General features: G+C 27.6%; 1 protein-coding gene across 1 annotated transcript in view; it reads right to left on the bottom strand.

Moving 5' to 3' along the window:
* Cht5 (Chitinase 5) overlaps nt 1–2,783 on the bottom strand; it is a 39,753-nt gene extending 36,970 nt beyond the window's left edge. The window contains exon 1 of the mRNA XM_074134394.1: nt 2,500–2,783. The gene's annotated coding sequence lies outside the window, so the exon portion shown is untranslated. The remainder of the gene's footprint in view (nt 1–2,499) is intronic.
* Nucleotides 2,784–20,347: the final 17,564 nt, after the last annotated feature.

Genomic DNA, 20,347 nt, shown 5'->3' with positions numbered 1-20,347 from the left:
AGACTGCCAGAAAAGAATGACCGACTGGAAGAAAAAGCATTTTCTTCCTGCAATTATTGTTGTTCCAATTTTCAAAGTTTCTGCAAACTAAAAGATAATTTTGCCAACTAAGTCACCAAATTTTCTGCAAACTATACCAGGTGGATGTTGCAGTTTCAAGTTGCTGGCTGAGGTATACCTATCACAACTTTTGTGATATATCCAATATATATCGGATTCCAAATTAATCAGATAGCGTAGACCTCTTTTGATGACCATCTCATTCCTAGTCCCAGGTCCCAGGCTAAGGGAAGTCTAGTTCGTAAATGTTCAGAGAAACGTTTCAAACAAAATTAAAAGAAATTTTATCACAAAATCTCAGTTTTTGGTTCTGTAAAGTCACTTTGTATGGTACTGGAAAATAGATATTTATTTAACAAGTGCGGAAAGTAGTACTTTTCCTCACACGAAGCAGGGTTTGTTAAGTAAAAATTAACCAGTTATAGTATACTCATAAATCGCAAGCTTTGAATCAAGGAATAACGGCTTTAGAAACGGGAACAAATTGGCGGTTCGGAGATAAACTTTGCTCAAGACTATTTACCAAGATGAGAGGGATAAAGAAAAATCAGCTACTTTTTAAGAGTGCAAGAACAAGAGAACACTAATCACGGTCTTCATAAGATGGTATACTTACTATCACTGAAAGAACTAAATTTGTGGAATAAAAAAGGTGATTTTCTCAAATATCAGGAGGTGAAACATACTTTTCTGATAAAGGAAGTCTGATAAAGATAATTCGATAGAGTACCGGGAGTGAAATAAAAAAAGTATTATAAGTGGGGTGGAGATCGTGGATAAAAAAGGATGCATCATTATTGGCCTTGCTACAGATTGAGAAGACGTAATAGAAAATAGTACTTTGACAGGTAAATATTTAAAAAAAGGAATATTGCAAGTTCAAAGATAAGACAAAAATTTTAAATGATGATAAAACAATTAAAAATTAAGACGCAATTTTCAATATTTTATTATGGAATAAAAATACTTAGTTCATTTCATGAACCAAATGAAAATTAAATATTCAAACATTACAACTGCCCACAAATGTATTAAGCCCAGATAGTGATAATGTTTTGCAAAAGTATTTTATTTTGTTGCAATTGCCATGAAGTTTGATCTTTGCTTTAAATGAATATACGTTTGGAAAATTATTTTGTTGCGCCACAGTTTTTGTGCATTATTATTATTATTGTGGTTGTTGTGAAGAACCAAAATGAATTGTTTATTAATTTAAAATATTTGTGAAATATTTACTTCAGTTTTGTTTTTTCTTTCCGATATTTTAGTAAATTCTAACGAACTGGTTTGTATAGGGATTTTTTCCATAACAAAACGAAATTGAATCGGCCCCTGCTGGTTCCGTGTCTTAGGACAATGCCTGACTTCCAACAATGAATGACTTCACAGCATAAATATTTTAGAACGAGTACTGTAGATTGTCAGGAATCTTACTGATAATAAATGATCTTATGATCTTAAATCATAGTAATTTCTCAGTGAATTGGTTGGATCCTTTACTGGTCTCTTGCAGTTCAAGGAATAGTTATTTATTTAACAAGTGTGGAAAGTAGTACTTTTCCTCACACGAGCGAGCGAAGCGAGGCGAGTGCAAGCGCAAATTGCCGAGTGTGAGGAAAATACTTTACACTCGAGTTAAATATTATATTTTTTCTGCAACCATTAGGGTTATAAACTAGAAAAAAAAAACTAAACAGGAATCACTAGAATCCATTTTAAATTTCTATAAGGTAACACTATAACCTTTTTAACTGTTATAATTAAAAATATCTAATTATTTATTAAAGTATTATTTTTATTTCTATATTCCTTTCAATTTTTATTTTACTTTTTTAATCATTTAGATAAAATAATTTAAATAAGCTTATTAAAGTTTTACAGAAAATATTTAATAACAAAACTTCTTATATCAAGGAAGCACAATAAAGTTTTTTCACTCACTAGTGAGGAAAGTGACACTAATGGGAATTTTCCCCACTAGTGAGGTAAAGTTGGGCATTACACAGCTGATTTTAATTGAGTAATGAGAACATTCCTACATGGTTGCAGAAAAAGATTATTAGTGCGATGGTTCAAAAAAATCACCGCAAAATGATATCCCCTTTAAAATTCTTTTAAATGTTGGTGAGTAAATAGTTGGTGGGGTTACAAAAAGTGAAATGAAAGCTCAGCCAATTTTGAAAATATCGCCAACAACTACAAAGTGCATTAACAGTCGCACTTCTCGTGGATGAATTTCGGCTGTACCAATGCGAAACATTAAGTTTGACATTTTCCGTTTTCGAGAGATTCAACATTGTGGCAAATGGACTTTTTTTGTATTCACGGCACCTTGGAATATTTGTATATTCGCGGAGAAAGCACCATTTCGAAAATTTGACCAGTTTGTAATTCTGGGGTAAGAGCGATACAGTGAAGAAAGTAGAGAAAAAGACCTACCTGATGAGAAGACCCTGTTAGGTGCCAGTCAGACCTCAATGTGAGGTCTGATGTGCGAGGGTCGCTCCAGTTGGTTGTTAACCCGGGGCCAGAACCGGTCCGACCTGACTCTCATCCCAGCTTCCTCGTTCGGCCCACCGCCATATCCAACAGGTAAACAAACTTTATTGCAGCCAAATATAACTGTACCTGCAGGTGTTTACAGCAGTGCCGCACAGTTTTACAAACACCTACTTTCTTGTACTGCCGCCTTGTCACTGTACATCAGCTGCTTAAGATTGCAGCTTCCCTGCGTCCCTATAAAATAAGAATCAGCTGTCGATGCTCACTCAACTGTCACTACTATTGCAACAGTTCTTAACACTCCAAAATTTTCAATCATATTTATTTATTTATTTTTTTTTGGCGCATCGACTGCTCAAACAAATTTAATTCTTATCACTTCAAAAGGAATTTTCTGAACCCTTGTAAATTTAACTTAAAAATACTTTAAATAAAGGAGTTGTACAAAATAAAGTTCTTGGGATTGCCTTTGGAACACATTGTCCCTTACGGAATGAACATATCCACCTGTATATGGAAACAAATTTTGTCTATAATTGTAAAAAATGTTGTAAAAATCTGTCGAGTAGGAAGCGAGTTATTTTGAGTATGAAACAGTGAAATATTTAACCTTTAGTATCTGGGAAACTACTCCATAGATGTTGTCTATATTTTATCTGTATATGGAGACAACTACTCCGTATATATGCAAAATCTATCGAGTAGTTTACCAGATAATTGAAGTTAAAATTTTCACTGTTTAAATGAAACCAAAATTTAACTCTAAATATCTCGTTTCCTACTTGACAGATTTTTATGGAATTTTGTACAGTTTGAGCTAAAAGTTGTCTCCATATACAGGCGAAATATAAACCAAATGTATCGAGTAGATTACGAGATAATTGAAGTTAAATTTTTCACTGTTTTTTAAATGACACCAAAAATTAACTCTAAATATCTCGTTTCCTACTTGACAGATTTTAATGGAATTTTATACAGATTTTGCCAAACGTTGTTTCCATATACAGGTGAAATATAAACAAAATCTATCGAGTAGTTTACGAGATAATTGAAATTAAAGTTTTCGCTTTTTAAAATGAAACCAAAATTTAACTCTAAATATCTCGTTTCCTACTTGACAGATTTATATGGAACTTTATACCGATTTAGCCAAAAGTTGTCTCCATATACAGGTAAAATATAAACAATATCTATCCAGTTGTTTACGAGATATTTGATGTTAAAATTTTCACTGTTTTTCAAATGACACCAAAAAATAACTCTAAATATCTTGTTTCCTACTTGACAGATTTTTATGGAATTTTATACAGTTTTAGCTAAAAGATGTCCCCATATACAGGTGAAATATAAAAAAAATCTATCGAGTACTTTACGAGATAATTGAAGTTAAAGTTTTCACTGTTTTTTAAATGACACCAAAAATTAACTCTAAATATCTCGTTTCCTACTTCACAGATTTCTACAGAATTTTATACAGATTTAGCCAAATGTTGTCTCCATATACAGGTGAAATATAAACAAAATCTTCGGAGTAGTTTACGAGATATTTGAAGTTAATGATTTCACTGCTTCAAATGAAACCAAAATTTAACTCTAAATATCTCGTTTCCTACTTTAGAGATTTTTCTGGAATTTTATACAGTTTTAGCCAAAAGTGGTCTCCATATACAGGTGATATATAAACCAAATGTATCGAGTAGATTACGAGATAATTGATGTTAAAATTTTCACTGATTCAAATGAAACCAAAATTTAACTCTAAATATCCCGTTTCCTACTTGATAGATTTTTATGGAATTTTATACAGTTTTAGCCAAAAGTTGTCTCCATATACAGGAGAAAGATAAACAAAATCTTTGGAGTAGTTTACGAGATAATTGAAGTTAAATTTTTCACTGTTTTTTAAATGACACCAAAAAATAACTCCAAATATCTCGTTTCCTACATGACATATTTTATGGAGTTTTATACAGATTTAGCCAAATGTTGTCTCCATATACAGGTGAAATATAAACAAAATCTTTGGAATAGTTTACGAGATAATTAAAGTTAAAGTTTTCACTGTTTCAAATGAAACCAAAATTTAACTCTAAATATCTCGTTTCCTACTTGACGGATTTTAATGGAATTATTTACAGTTTTATCCAAAAGTTGTCTCCATATACAGGTGAAATATAATCAAAATCTATCGAGTAGTTTACGAGATATTTGATGTTAAAATTTTCACTATTTTTCAAATGAAACCAAAATTTACATCTAAACATCTTGTTTTCTACTTGACAGATTTTAATGGAATTTTTTAAAGTTCCAGCCAAATGTTGTCTCCATATACACTTGAAATATAAACAAAATCTCTGGAGTAGTTTACGTGATAATTGAAGTTAAAGTTTTCACTTTTTCAAATGAAACTAAAATTTAACTCTAAATATCTTGTTTCCTACTTGACTGATTTTTATGGAATCATTTACAGTTTTAGCTAAAAGTTGTCCCCATATACAGGTGAAATATAAACAAAATCTATCTGGTACTTTACGAGATAATTGAAGTTAAAGTTTTCACTGTTTCAAATGGAACCAAAATTTAACTCTTAATATCTCGTTTCTTGCTTGACAGATTTTAATAGTATTTTATACAGTTTTAGCCAAATGTTGTCTCCATATGCAGTTGAAATATAAACAAAATCTCTGGAGTAGTTTACGAGATAATTGAAGTTAAAATTTTCACTGTTTTTCAAATGAAACCTAAATTTAACTCTAAATATCTCGTTTCCTGCTAGACAGATTTTAATGGAATTTTATTCAGTTTTAGCCAAAAGTGTTCTCCATATGCAGGTAAAATAGAAACAAAATCTATCGATTAGTTTATGTGATAATTGAAGTTAAAATTTTCACTGTTTTTTAAATGGCACCAAAAATTAACTCTAAATATCTCGTTTCCTACTTGACGGATTTTAATGGAATTATTTACAGTTTTATCCAAAAGTTGTCTCCATATACAGGTGAAATATAATCAAAATCTATCGAGTAGTTTACGAGATATTTGATGTTAAAATTTTCACTATTTTTCAAATGAAACCAAAATTTACCTCTAAACATCTCGTTTCCTACTTGACAGATTTTAATGGAATTTTTTAAAGATCCAGCAAAATGTTGTCTCCATATACAGTTGAAATATAAACAAAATCTCTGGAGTAGTTTACGTGATAATTGAAGTTAAAGTTTTCACTTTTTCAAATGAAACTAAAATTTAACTCTAAATATCTTGTTTCCTACTTGACTGATTTTTATGGAATCATTTACAGTTTTAGCTAAAAGTTGTCCCCATATACAGGTGAAATATAAACAAAATCTATCTTGTACTTTACGGGATAATTAAAGTTAAATTTTTCACTGTTTCAAATGAAACCAAAATTTAACTCTTAATATCTCGTTTCCTGCTTGACAGATTTTAATAGTATTTTATACAATTTTAGCTAAAAGTTGTCTCCATATACAGGTGAGATATAATCAAAATCTATCGAGTAGTTTACGAAATATTTGATGTTATAGTTTTCACTTTTTCAAATGAAACTAAAATTTAACTCTAATATCTTGTTTCCTACTTGACAGATTTTTATGGAATTTTATACAGAGTAAGCTAAAAGTTGTCCCCATATACAGGTAAAATATAAACAAAATCTACCGTGTACTTTACGAAATAATTGAAGTTAACGTTTTCACTGTTTCAAGTGAAACCAAAATATAATTCTAAATATCTTGTTTCTTACTTGACAGATTTTAATGGAATTTTTTACAGTTTTAGCCAAAAGTTGTCTAAATATACAGGTGAAATATAATCAGTCTATCGAGTAGTTTACGAGATATTTGATGTTAAATTTTTCACTGTTTCAAATGAAACCAAAATTTAACTCTAAATATCTCGTTTCCTGCTTGACAGATTTTAATAGTATTTTATACAGTTTTAGCCAAATGTTGTCTCCATATACAGGTGAAATATAATCAAAATCTATCGAGTAGTTTACGAGATATTTGATGTTAAAATTTTCACTATTTTTCAAATGAAACCAAAATTTACCTCTAAACATCTCGTTTCCTACTTGACAGATTTTAATGGAATTTTTTACAGTTCCAGCCAAAAGTTGTCTCCATATACAGGTGAAATATAAACAAAATCTATCGAGTAGTTTATGAGATAATTGATGTTAAATTTTTCACTTTTTCAAATGAAACTAAAATTTAACTCTAAATATCTCGTTTCCTACTTGACAGATTTTTATGGAATTTTATACAGTTTTAGCTAAAAGTTGTCCCCATATACAGGTAAAATATAAACAAAATCTACCGTGTACTTTACGAAATAATTGAAGGTAACGTTTTCACTGTTTTTAGTGAAACCAAAATATAATTCTAAATATCTTGTTTCTTCCTTGACAAATTTTAATGGAATTTTTTACAGTTTTAGCCAAAAGTTGTCTAAATATACAGGTGAAATATAATCAAAATCTATCGACTAGTTTACGAGATATTTGATGTTATATTTTTCACTTTTTCAAATGAAACTAAAATTTAACTCTAAATATCTTGTTTCCTACTTGACAGATTTTTATGGAATTTTATACAGTTTTAGCTAAAAGATGTCCCCATATACAGGTGAAATATAAACAAAATCTATCGTGTACTTTACGAGATAATTGAAGTTAACGTTTTCACTGTTTCAAGTGAAACCAAAATATAATTCTAAATATCTTCTTTCTTACTTTACAGATTTTAATGGAATTTTTTACAGTTTTAGCCAAAAGTTGTCTAAATATACAGGTGAAATATAATCAAAATCTACCGTGTACTTTACGAAATAATTGAAGTTAACGTTTTCACTGTTTCAAGTGAAACCAAAATATAATTCTAAATATCTTGTTTCTTACTTGAGAGATTTTAATGGAATTTTTTACATTTTTAGCCAAAAGTTGTCTAAATATACAGGTGAAATATAATCAGTCTATCGAGTAGTTTACGAGATATTTCATGTTAAAGTTTTCACTGTTTCAAATGAAACCAAAATTTAACTCTAAATATCTCGTTTCCTGCTTGACAGATTTTAATAGTATTTTATACAGTTTTAGCCAAATGTTGTCTCCATATACAGTTGAAATATAAACAAAATCTCTGGAGTAGTTTACGTGATAATTGAAGTTAAAGTTTTCACTTTTTCAAATGAAACTAAAATTTAACTCTAAATATCTCGTTTCCTACTTGACAGATTTTTATGGAATCATTTACAGTTTTAGCTAAAAGTTGTCCCCATATACAGGTGAAATATAAACAAAATCTATCTTGTACTTTACGAGATAATTGAAGTTAAATTTTTCACTGTTTCAAATGAAACCAAAATTTAACTCTTAATATCTCGTTTCCTGCTTGACAGATTTTAATAGTATTTTATACAGTTTTAGCCAAAAGTTGTCTCCATATACAGGTGAAATATAATCAGAATCTATCGAGTAGTTTACGAGATATTTGATGTTAAAATTTTCACTATTTTTCAAATGAAACCAAAATTTACCTCTAAACATCTCGTTTCCTACTTGACAGATTTTAATGGAATTTTTTACAGTTCCAGCCAAATGTTGTCTCCATATACAGGTGAAATATAAACAAAATCTATCGAGTAGTTTATGAGATAATTGATGTTAAATTTTTCACTTTTTACAAAGAAACTAAAATTTAACTCTAAATATCTCGTTTCCTACTTGACAGATTTTTATGGAAGTTTATACAGTTTTAGCTAAAAGTTGTCCCCATATACAGGTAAAATATAAACAAAATCTACCGTGTACTTTACGAAATAATTGAAGGTAACGTTTTCACTGTTTTTAGTGAAACCAAAATATAATTCTAAATATCTTGTTTCTTATTTGACAAATTTTAATGGAATTTTTTACAGTTTTAGCCAAAAGTTGTCTAAATATACAGGTGAAACATAATCAAAATCTATCGAGTAGTTTACGAGATATTTGATGTTATAGTTTTCACTTTTTCAAATGAAACTAAAATTTAACTCTAAATATCTTGTTTCCTACTTGACAGATTTTTATGGAATTTTATTCAGATTTAGCTAAAAGTAGTCCCCATATACAGGTGAAATATAAACAAAATCTATCGTGTACTTTACGAGATAATTGAAGTTAACGTTTTCACTGTTTCAAATGAAACTAAAATTTAACTCTAAATATCTCGTTTCCTACTTGACAGTTTTTAATGGTATTTTATACAGTTTTAGCCAAAGGTTGTCTCCATATACAGTTGAAATATAAACAAAATCTCTGGAGTAGTTTACGTGATAATTGAAGTTAAAATTTTCACTTATTCAAATGAAACTAAAATTTAACTCTAAATATCTTGTTTCCTACTTGACAGATTTTTATGGAATCATTTACAGTTTTAGCTAAAAGTTGTCCCCATATACAGGTGAAATATAAACAAAATCTATCTTGTACTTTACGAGATAATTTAAGTTAAAGTTTTCACTGTTTCAAGTGAAACCAAAATATAATTCTAAATATCTTGTTTCTTACTAGACAGATTTTAATGGAATTTTTTACAGTTTTAGCCAAAAGTTGTCTAAATATACATGTGAAATATAATCAAAATCTATCGAGTAGTTTACGAGATATTTGATGTTAAAGTTTTCACTGTTTTTTAAATGACACCAAAAATTAACTCTAAATATCTCGTTTCCTACTTGACGGATTTTAATGGAATTATTTACAGTTTTATCCAAAAGTTGTCTCCATATGCAGGTGAAATATAATCAAAATCTATCGAGTAGTTTATGAGATAATTGATGTTAAATTTTTCACTTTTTCAAATGAAACTAAAATTTAACTCTAAATATCTCGTTTCCTACTTGACAGATTTTTATGGAACTTTATACAATTTTAGCTAAAAGTTGTCCCCATATACAGGTAAAATATAGACAAAATCTACCGTGTACTTTACGAAATAATTGAAGGTAACGTTTTCACTGTTTTTAGTGAAACCAAAATATAATTCTAAATATCTTGTTTCTTACTTGACAAATTTTAATGGAATTTTTTACAGTTTTAGCCAAAAGTTGTCTAAATATACAGGTGAAATATAATCAAAATCTATTGACTAGTTTACGAGATATTTGATGTTATATTTTTCACTTTTTCAAATGAAACTAAAATTTAACTCTAAATATCTTGTTTCCTACTTGACAGATTTTTATGGAATTTTAAACAGTTTTAGCTAAAAGATGTCCCCATATACAGGTGAAATATAAACAAAATCTATCGTGTACTTTACGAGATATTTGAAGTTAACGTTTTCACTGTTTCAAGTGAAACCAAAATATAATTCTAAATATCTTGTTTCTTACTTTACAGATTTTAATGGAATTTTTTACAGTTTTAGCCAAAAGTTGTCTAAATATACAGGTGAAATATAATAAAAATCTATCGAGTACTTTACGAGATATTTGATGTTATAGTTTTCACTTTTTCAAATGAAACTAAAATTCAACTCTAAATATCTTGTTTCCTACTTGACAGATTTTTATGGAATTTTATGCAGTTTTAGCTAAAAGTAGTCCCCATATACAGGTGAAATATAAACAAAATCTATCGTGTACTTTACGAGATAATTGAAGTTAACATTTTCACTGTTTCAAATGTAACCTAAATTTAACTCTAAATATCTCGTTTCCTACTTGACAGTTTTTAATGGTATTTTATACAGTTTTAGCCAAATGTTGTCTCCATATACAGTTGAAATATAAACAAAATCTCTGGAGTAGTTTACATGATAATTGAAGTTAAAGTTTTCACTTATTCAAATGAAACTAAAATTTAACTCTAAATATCTTGTTTCCTACTTGACAGATTTTTATGGAATCATTTAAAGTTTTAGCTAAAAGTTGTCCCCATATACAGGTGAAATATAAACAAAATCTATCTTGTACTTTACGAGATAATTGAAGTTAAAAGTTTTCACTGTTTCAAGTGAAACCAAAATATAATTCTAAATAACTTGTTTCTTACTTTACAGATTTTAATGGAATTTTTTACAGTTTTAGCCAAAAGTTGTCTAAATATACAGGTGAAATATAAACAAAATCTATCGTGTACTTTACGAGATAATTGAAGTTAACGTTTTCACTGTTTCAAATGAAACCTAAATTTAACTCTAAATATCTTGTTTCCTACTTGACAGTTTTTAATGGTATTTTATACAGTTTTAGCCAAATGTTGTCTCCATATACAGTTGAAATATAAACAAAATCTCTGGAGTAGTTTACGTGATAATTGAAGTTAAAATTTTCACTTATTCAAATGAAACTAAAATTTAACTCTAAATATCTTGTTTCCTACTTGACAGATTTTTATGGAATCATTTACAGTTTTAGCTAAAAGTTGTCCCCATATACAGGTGAAATATAAACAAAATCTATCTTGTACTTTACGAGATAATTGAAGTTAAAGTTTTCACTGTTTTAAGTGAAACCAAAATATAATTCTAAATATCTTGTTTCTCACTAGACAGATTTTAATGGAATTTTTTACAGTTTTAGCCAAAAGTTGTCTAAATATACAGTTGAAATATAAACAAAATCTCTGGAGTAGTTTACGTGATAATTGAAGTTAAAGTTTTCACTTTTTCAAATGAAACCAAAATATAATTCTAAATATCTTGTTTCTTACTTGACAGATTTTAATGGAATTTTTTACAGTTTTAGCCAAAAGTTGTCTAAATATACAGGTGAAATATAATCAGTCTATCGAGTAGTTTACGAGATATTTGATGTTAAATTTTTCACTGTTTCAAATGAAACCAAAATTTAACTCTAAATATCTCGTTTCCTGCTTGACAGATTTTAATAGTATTTTATACAGTTTTAGCCAAATGTTGTCTCCATATACAGGTGAAATATAATCAAAATCTATCGAGTAGTTTACGAGATATTTGATGTTAAAATTTTCACTATTTTTCAAATGAAACCAAAATTTACCTCTAAACATCTCGTTTCCTACTTGACAGATTTTAATGGAATTTTTTACAGTTCCAGCCAAAAGTTGTCTCCATATACAGGTGAAATATAAACAAAATCTATCGAGTAGTTTATGAGATAATTGATGTTAAATTTTTCACTTTTTCAAATGAAACTAAAATTTAACTCTAAATATCTCGTTTCCTACTTGACAGATTTTTATGGAATTTTATACAGTTTTAGCTAAAAGTTGTCCCCATATACAGGTAAAATATAAACAAAATCTACCGTGTACTTTACGAAATAATTGAAGGTAACGTTTTCACTGTTTTTAGTGAAACCAAAATATAATTCTAAATATCTTGTTTCTTATTTGACAAATTTTAATGGAATTTTTTACAGTTTTAGCCAAAAGTTGTCTAAATATACAGGTGAAACATAATCAAAATCTATCGAGTAGTTTACGAGATATTTGATGTTATAGTTTTCACTTTTTCAAATGAAACTAAAATTTAACTCTAAATATCTTGTTTCCTACTTGACAGATTTTTATTGAATTTTATGCAGATTTAGCTAAAAGTAGTCCCCATATACAGGTGAAATATAAACAAAATCTATCGTGTACTTTACGAGATAATTGAAGTTAACGTTTTCACTGTTTCAAATGAAACTAAAATTTAACTCTAAATATCTCGTTTCCTACTTGACAGTTTTTAATGGTATTTTATACAGTTTTAGCCAAAGGTTGTCTCCATATACAGTTGAAATATAAACAAAATCTCAGGAGTAGTTTACGTGATAATTGAAGTTAAAGTTTTCACTTATTCAAATGAAACTAAAATTTAACTCTAAATATCTTGTTTCCTACTTGACAGATTTTTATGGAATCATTTACAGTTTTAGCTAAAAGTTGTCCCCATATACAGGTGAAATATAAACAAAATCTATCTTGTACTTTACGAGATAATTTAAGTTAAAGTTTTCACTGTTTCAAGTGAAACCAAAATATAATTCTAAATATCTTGTTTCTTACTAGACAGATTTTAATGGAATTTTTTACAGTTTTAGCCAAAAGTTGTCTAAATATACATGTGAAATATAATCAAAATCTATCGAGTAGTTTACGAGATATTTGATGTTAAAGTTTTCACTGTTTTTTAAATGACACCAAAAATTAACTCTAAATATCTCGTTTCCTACTTGACAGATTTTAATGGAATTATTTACAGTTTTATCCAAAAGTTGTCTCCATATGCAGGTGAAATATAATCAAAATCTATCGAGTAGTTTATGAGATAATTGATGTTAAATTTTTCACTTTTTCAAATGAAACTAAAATTTAACTCTAAATATCTCGTTTCCTACTTGACAGATTTTTATGGAACTTTATACAATTTTAGCTAAAAGTTGTCCCCATATACAGGTAAAATATAGACAAAATCTACCGTGTACTTTACGAAATAATTGAAGGTAACGTTTTCACTGTTTTTAGTGAAACCAAAATATAATTCTAAATATCTTGTTTCTTACTTGACAAATTTTAATGGAATTTTTTACAGTTTTAGCCAAAAGTTGTCTAAATATACAGGTGAAATATAATCAAAATCTATTGACTAGTTTACGAGATATTTGATGTTATATTTTTCACTTTTTCAAATGAAACTAAAATTTAACTCTAAATATCTTGTTTCCTACTTGACAGATTTTTATGGAATTTTATGCAGTTTTAGCTAAAAGTTGGCCCCATATACAGGTGAAATATAAACAAAATCTATCGTGTACTTTACGAGATAATTGAAGTTAACGTTTTCACTGTTTCAAATGTAACCTAAATTTAACTCTAAATATCTTGTTTCCTACTTGACAGTTTTTAATGGTATTTTATACAGTTTTAGCCAAATGTTGTCTCCATATACAGTTGAAATATAAACAAAATCTCTGGAGTAGTTTACGTGATAATTGAAGTTAAAGTTTTCACTTATTCAAATGAAACTAAAATTTAACTCTAAATATCTTGTTTCCTACTTAACAGATTTTTATGGAATCATTTACAGTTTTAGCTAAAAGTTGTCCCCATATACAGGTGAAATATAAACAAAATCTATCTTGTACTTTACGAGATAATTGAAGTTAAAGTTTTCACTGTTTTAAGTGAAACCAAAATATAATTCTAAATATCTTGTTTCTCACTAGACAGATTTTAATGGAATTTTTTACAGTTTTAGCCAAAAGTTGTCTAAATATACAGGTGAAATATAAACAAAATCTATCGTCTACTTTACGAGATAATTGAAGTTAACGTTTTCACTGTTTCAAATGAAACTAAAATTTAACTCTAAATATCTTGTTTCCTACTTGACAGATTTTTATGGAATCATTTACAGTTTTAGCTAAAAGTTGTCCCCATATACAGGTGAAATATAAACAAAATCTATCTTGTACTTTACGAGATAATTGAAGTTAAAGTTTTCACTGTTTTAAGTGAAACCAAAATATAATTCTAAATATCTTGTTTCTCACTAGACAGATTTTAATGGAATTTTTTACAGTTTTAGCCAAAAGTTGTCTAAATATACAGGTGAAATATAAACAAAATCTATCGTCTACTTTACGAGATAATTGAAGTTAACGTTTTCACTGTTTCAAATGAAACTAAAATTTAACTCTAAATATCTTGTTTCCTACTTGACAGATTTTTATGGAATCATTTACAGTTTTAGCTAAAAGTTGTCCCCATATACAGGTGAAATATAAACAAAATCTATCTTGTACTTTACGAGATAATTGAAGTTAACGTTTTCACTGTTTCAAATGAAACTAAAATTTAACTCTAAATATCTTGTTTCTTACTTTACAGATTTTAATGGAATTTTTTACAGTTTTAGCCAAATGTTGTCTCCATATACAGTTGAAATATAAACAAAATCTCTGGAGTAGTTTACGTGATAATTGAAGTTAAAGTTTTCACTTATTCAAATGAAACTAAAATTTAACTCTAAATATCTTGTTTCCTACTTAACAGATTTTTATGGAATCATTTACAGTTTTAGCTAAAAGTTGTCCCCATATACAGGTGAAATATAAACAAAATCTATCTTGTACTTTACGAGATAATTGAAGTTAAAGTTTTCACTGTTTTAAGTGAAACCAAAATATAATTCTAAATATCTTGTTTCTCACTAGACAGATTTTAATGGAATTTTTTACAGTTTTAGCCAAAAGTTGTCTAAATATACATGTGAAATATAATCAAAATCTATCGAGTAGTTTACGAGATATTTGATGTTAAAGTTTTCACTGTTTTTTAAATGACACCAAAAATTAACTCTAAATATCTCGTTTCCTACTTGACAGATTTTAATGGAATTATTTACAGTTTTATCCAAAAGTTGTCTCCATATGCAGGTGAAATATAATCAAAATCTATCGAGTAGTTTATGAGATAATTGATGTTAAATTTTTCACTTTTTCAAATGAAACTAAAATTTAACTCTAAATATCTCGTTTCCTACTTGACAGATTTTTATGGAACTTTATACAATTTTAGCTAAAAGTTGTCCCCATATACAGGTAAAATATAGACAAAATCTACCGTGTACTTTACGAAATAATTGAAGGTAACGTTTTCACTGTTTTTAGTGAAACCAAAATATAATTCTAAATATCTTGTTTCTTACTTGACAAATTTTAATGGAATTTTTTACAGTTTTAGCCAAAAGTTGTCTAAATATACAGGTGAAATATAATCAAAATCTATTGACTAGTTTACGAGATATTTGATGTTATATTTTTCACTTTTTCAAATGAAACTAAAATTTAACTCTAAATATCTTGTTTCCTACTTGACAGATTTTTATGGAATTTTATGCAGTTTTAGCTAAAAGTTGGCCCCATATACAGGTGAAATATAAACAAAATCTATCGTGTACTTTACGAGATAATTGAAGTTAACGTTTTCACTGTTTCAAATGTAACCTAAATTTAACTCTAAATATCTTGTTTCCTACTTGACAGTTTTTAATGGTATTTTATACAGTTTTAGCCAAATGTTGTCTCCATATACAGTTGAAATATAAACAAAATCTCTGGAGTAGTTTACGTGATAATTGAAGTTAAAGTTTTCACTTATTCAAATGAAACTAAAATTTAACTCTAAATATCTTGTTTCCTACTTAACAGATTTTTATGGAATCATTTACAGTTTTAGCTAAAAGTTGTCCCCATATACAGGTGAAAAATAAACAAAATCTATCTTGTACTTTACGAGATAATTGAAGTTAAAGTTTTCACTGTTTTAAGTGAAACCAAAATATAATTCTAAATATCTTGTTTCTCACTAGACAGATTTTAATGGAATTTTTTACAGTTTTAGCCAAAAGTTGTTTAAATATACAGGTGAAATATAAACAAAATCTATCGTCTACTTTACGAGATAATTGAAGTTAACGTTTTCACTGTTTCAAGTGAACCCAAAATATAATTCTAAATATCTTGTTTCTTACTAGACAGATTTTAATGGAATTTTTTACAGTTTTAGCCAAAAGTTGTCTAAATATACATGTGAAATATAATCAAAATCTATCGAGTAGTTTACGAGATATTTGATGTTAAAGTTTTCACTGTTTCAAATGAAACCAAAATTTAACTCTTAATATCTCGTTTCCTGCTTGACAGATTTTAATAGTATTTTATACAGTTTTAGCCAAAAGTTGTCTCCATATACAGGTGATATATAATCAAAATCTATCGAGTAGTTTACGAGATATTTGATGTTAAAATTTTCACTATTTTTCAAATGAAACCAAAATTTACCTCTAAACATCTCGTTTCCTACTTGACAGATTTTAATGGAATTTTTTACAGTTCCAGCCAAAAGTTGTCTCCATATACAGGTGAAATATAAACAAAATCTATCGAGTAGTTTATGAGATAATTGATGTTAAATTTTTCACTTTTTCAAATGAAACTAAAATTTAACTTTAAATATCTCGTTTCCTACTTGACAGATTTTTATGAAATTTTATACAGTTTTAGCTAAAAGTTGTCCCCATATACAGGTAAAATATAAACAAAATCTATCTTGTACTTTACGAGATAATTGAAGTTAAAAGTTTTCACTGTTTCAAGTGAAACCAAAATATAATTCTAAATAACTTGTTTCTTACTTTACAGATTTTAATGGAATTTTTTACAGTTTTAGCCAAAAGTTGTCTAAATATACAGGTGAAATATAAACAAAATCTATCGTGTACTTTACGAGATAATTGAAGTTAACGTTTTCACTGTTTCAAATGAAACCTAAATTTAACTCTAAATATCTTGTTTCCTACTTGACAGTTTTTAATGGTATTTTATACAGTTTTAGCCAAATGTTGTCTCCATATACAGTTGAAATATAAACAAAATCTCTGGAGTAGTTTACGTGATAATTGAAGTTAAAGTTTTCACTTATTCAAATGAAACTAAAATTTAACTCTAAATATCTTGTTTCCTACTTGACAGATTTTTATGGAATCATTTACAGTTTTAGCTAAAAGTTGTCCCCATATACAGGTGAAATATAAACAAAATCTATCTTGTACTTTACGAGATAATTGAAGTTAAAGTTTTCACTTTTTTAAGTGAAACCAAAATATAATTCTAAATATCTTGTTTCTCACTAGACAGATTTTAATGGAATTTTTTACAGTTTTAGCCAAAAGTTGTCTAAATATACAGGTGAAATATAAACAAAATCTATCGTCTACTTTACGAGATAATTGAAGTTAACGTTTTCACTGTTTCAAATGAAACCTAAATTTAACTCTAAATATCTTGTTTCCTACTTGACAGATTTTTATGGAATCATTTACAGTTTTAGCTAAAAGTTGTCCCCATATACAGGTGAAATATAAACAAAATCTATCTTGTACTTTACGAGATAATTGAAGTTAAAGTTTTCACTGTTTCAAGTGAAACCAAAATATAATTCTAAATATCTTGTTTCTTACTAGACAGATTTTAATGGAATTTTTTACAGTTTTAGCCAAAGTTGTCTAAATATACATGTGAAATATAATCAAAATCTATCGAGTAGTTTACGAGATATTTGATGTTAAAGTTTTCACTGTTTCAAATGAAACCAAAATTTAACTCTTAATATCTCGTTTCCTGCTTGACAGATTTTAATAGTATTTTATACAGTTTTAGCCAAAAGTTGTCTCCATATACAGGTGATATATAATCAAAATCTATCGAGTAGTTTACGAGATATTTGATGTTAAAATTTTCACTATTTTTCAAATGAAACCAAAATTTACCTCTAAACATCTCGTTTCCTACTTGACAGATTTTAATGGAATTTTTTACAGTTCCAGCCAAAAGTTGTCTCCATATACAGGTGAAATATAAACAAAATCTATCGAGTAGTTTATGAGATAATTGATGTTAAATTTTTCACTTTTTCAAATGAAACTAAAATTTAACTTTAAATATCTCGTTTCCTACTTGACAGATTTTTATGGAATTTTATACAGTTTTAGCTAAAAGTTGTCCCCATATACAGGTAAAATATAAACAAAATCTACCGTGTACTTTACGAAATAATTGAAGGTAACGTTTTCACTGTTTCAAGTGAAACCAAAATATAATTCTAAATATCTTGTTTCTTACTTGACAAATTTTGATGGAATTTTTTACAGTTTTAGCCAAAAGTTGTCTAAATATACAGGTGAAATATAATCAAAATCTATCGACTAGTTTACGAGATGTTTGATGTTATATTTTTCACTTTTTCAAATGAAACTAAAATTTAACTCTAAATATCTCGTTTCCTGCATGACAGATTTTAATAGTGTTTTATACAGTTTTAGCCAAATGTTGTCTCCATATGCAGTTGAAATATAAACAAAATCTCTGGAGTAGTTTACGAGATAATTGAAGTTAAAATTTTCACTGTTTTTCAAATGAAACCTAAATTTAACTCTAAATATCTCGTTTCCTACTTGACAGATTTTAATGGAATTATTTACAGTTTTATCCAAAAGTGTTCTCCATATGCAGGTGAAATAGAAACAAAATCTATCTATTAGTTTATGTGATAATTGAAGTTTAAATTTTCACTGTTTTTTAAATGACACTAAAAATTAACTCTAAATATCTCGTTTCCTACTTGACAGATTTTAATGGAATTATTTACAGTTTTATCCAAAAGTTGTCTCCATATACAGGTAAAATATAATCAAAATCTATCGAGTAGTTTACGAGATATTTGTTGTTAAAATTTTCACTATTTTTGAAATGAAACCAAAATTTAACTCTAAATATCTTGTTTCCTACTTGACAGATTTTTATGGAATCATTTACAGTTTTAGCTAAAAGTTGTCCCCATATACAGGTGAAATATAAACAAAATCTATCTTGTACTTTACGAGATAATTGAAGTTAAAAGTTTTCACTGTTTCAAGTGAAACCAAAATATAATTCTAAATAACTTGTTTCTTACTTTACAGATTTTAATGGAATTTTTTACAGTTTTAGCCAAAAGTTGTCTAAATATACAGGTGAAATATAAACAAAATCTATCGTGTACTTTACGAGATAATTGAAGTTAACGTTTTCACTGTTTCAAATGAAACCTAAATTTAACTCTAAATATCTTGTTTCCTACTTGACAGTTTTTAATGGTATTTTATACAGTTTTAGCCAAATGTTGTCTCCATATACAGTTGAAATATAAACAAAATCTCTGGAGTAGTTTACGTGATAATTGAAGTTAAAGTTTTCACTTATTCAAATGAAACTAAAATTTAACTCTAAATATCTTGTTTCCTACTTGACAGATTTTTATGGAATCATTTACAGTTTTAGCTAAAAGTTGTCTCCATATACACGTGAAATATAAACAAAATCTATCTTGTACTTTACGAGATAATTGAAGTTAAAGTTTTCACTGTTTCAAGTGAAACCAAAATATAATTCTAATTATCTTGTTTCTCACTAGACAGATTTTAATGGAATTTTTTACAGTTTTAGCCAAAAGTTGTCTAAATATACAGGTGAAATATAAACAAAATCTATCGTCTACTTTACGAGATAATTGAAGTTAACGTTTTCACTGTTTCAAATGAAACCTAAATTTAACTCTAAATATCTTGTTTCCTACTTGACAGATTTTTATGGAATCATTTACAGTTTTAGCTAAAAGTTGTCCCCATATACAGGTGAAATATAAACAAAATCTATCTTGTACTTTACGAGATAATTGAAGTTAAAGTTTTCACTGTTTCAAGTGAAACCAAAATATAATTCTAAATATCTTGTTTCTTACTAGACAGATTTTAATGGAATTTTTTACAGTTTTAGCCAAAAGTTGTCTAAATATACATGTGAAATATAATCAAAATCTATCGAGTAGTTTACGAGATATTTGATGTTAAAGTTTTCACTGTTTCAAATGAAACCAAAATTTAAGTCTTAATATCTCGTTTCCTGCTTGACAGATTTTAATAGTATTTTATACAGTTTTAGCCAAAAGTTGTCTCCATATACAGGTGAAATATAATCAAAATCTATCGAGTAGTTTACGAGATATTTGATGTTAAAATTTTCACTATTTTTCAAATGAAACCAAAATTTACCTCTAAACATCTCGTTTCCTACTTGACAGATTTTAATGGAATTTTTTACAGTTCCAGCCAAAAGTTGTCTCCATATACAGGTGAAATATAAACAAAATCTATCGAGTAGTTTATGAGATAATTGATGTTAAATTTTTCACTTTTTCAAATGAAACTAAAAT

The sequence above is a fragment of the Rhodnius prolixus genome, unplaced genomic scaffold, assembly GCF_049639745.1.
Source record: "Rhodnius prolixus isolate KJV_2025 unplaced genomic scaffold, Rpr scaffold_16, whole genome shotgun sequence".
Classification (NCBI taxonomy): domain Eukaryota; kingdom Metazoa; phylum Arthropoda; class Insecta; order Hemiptera; family Reduviidae; genus Rhodnius; species Rhodnius prolixus.
The sequence above is the reverse complement of the archived record's forward strand: the minus strand, read 5'-3'. Positions and strand labels throughout refer to the sequence as shown.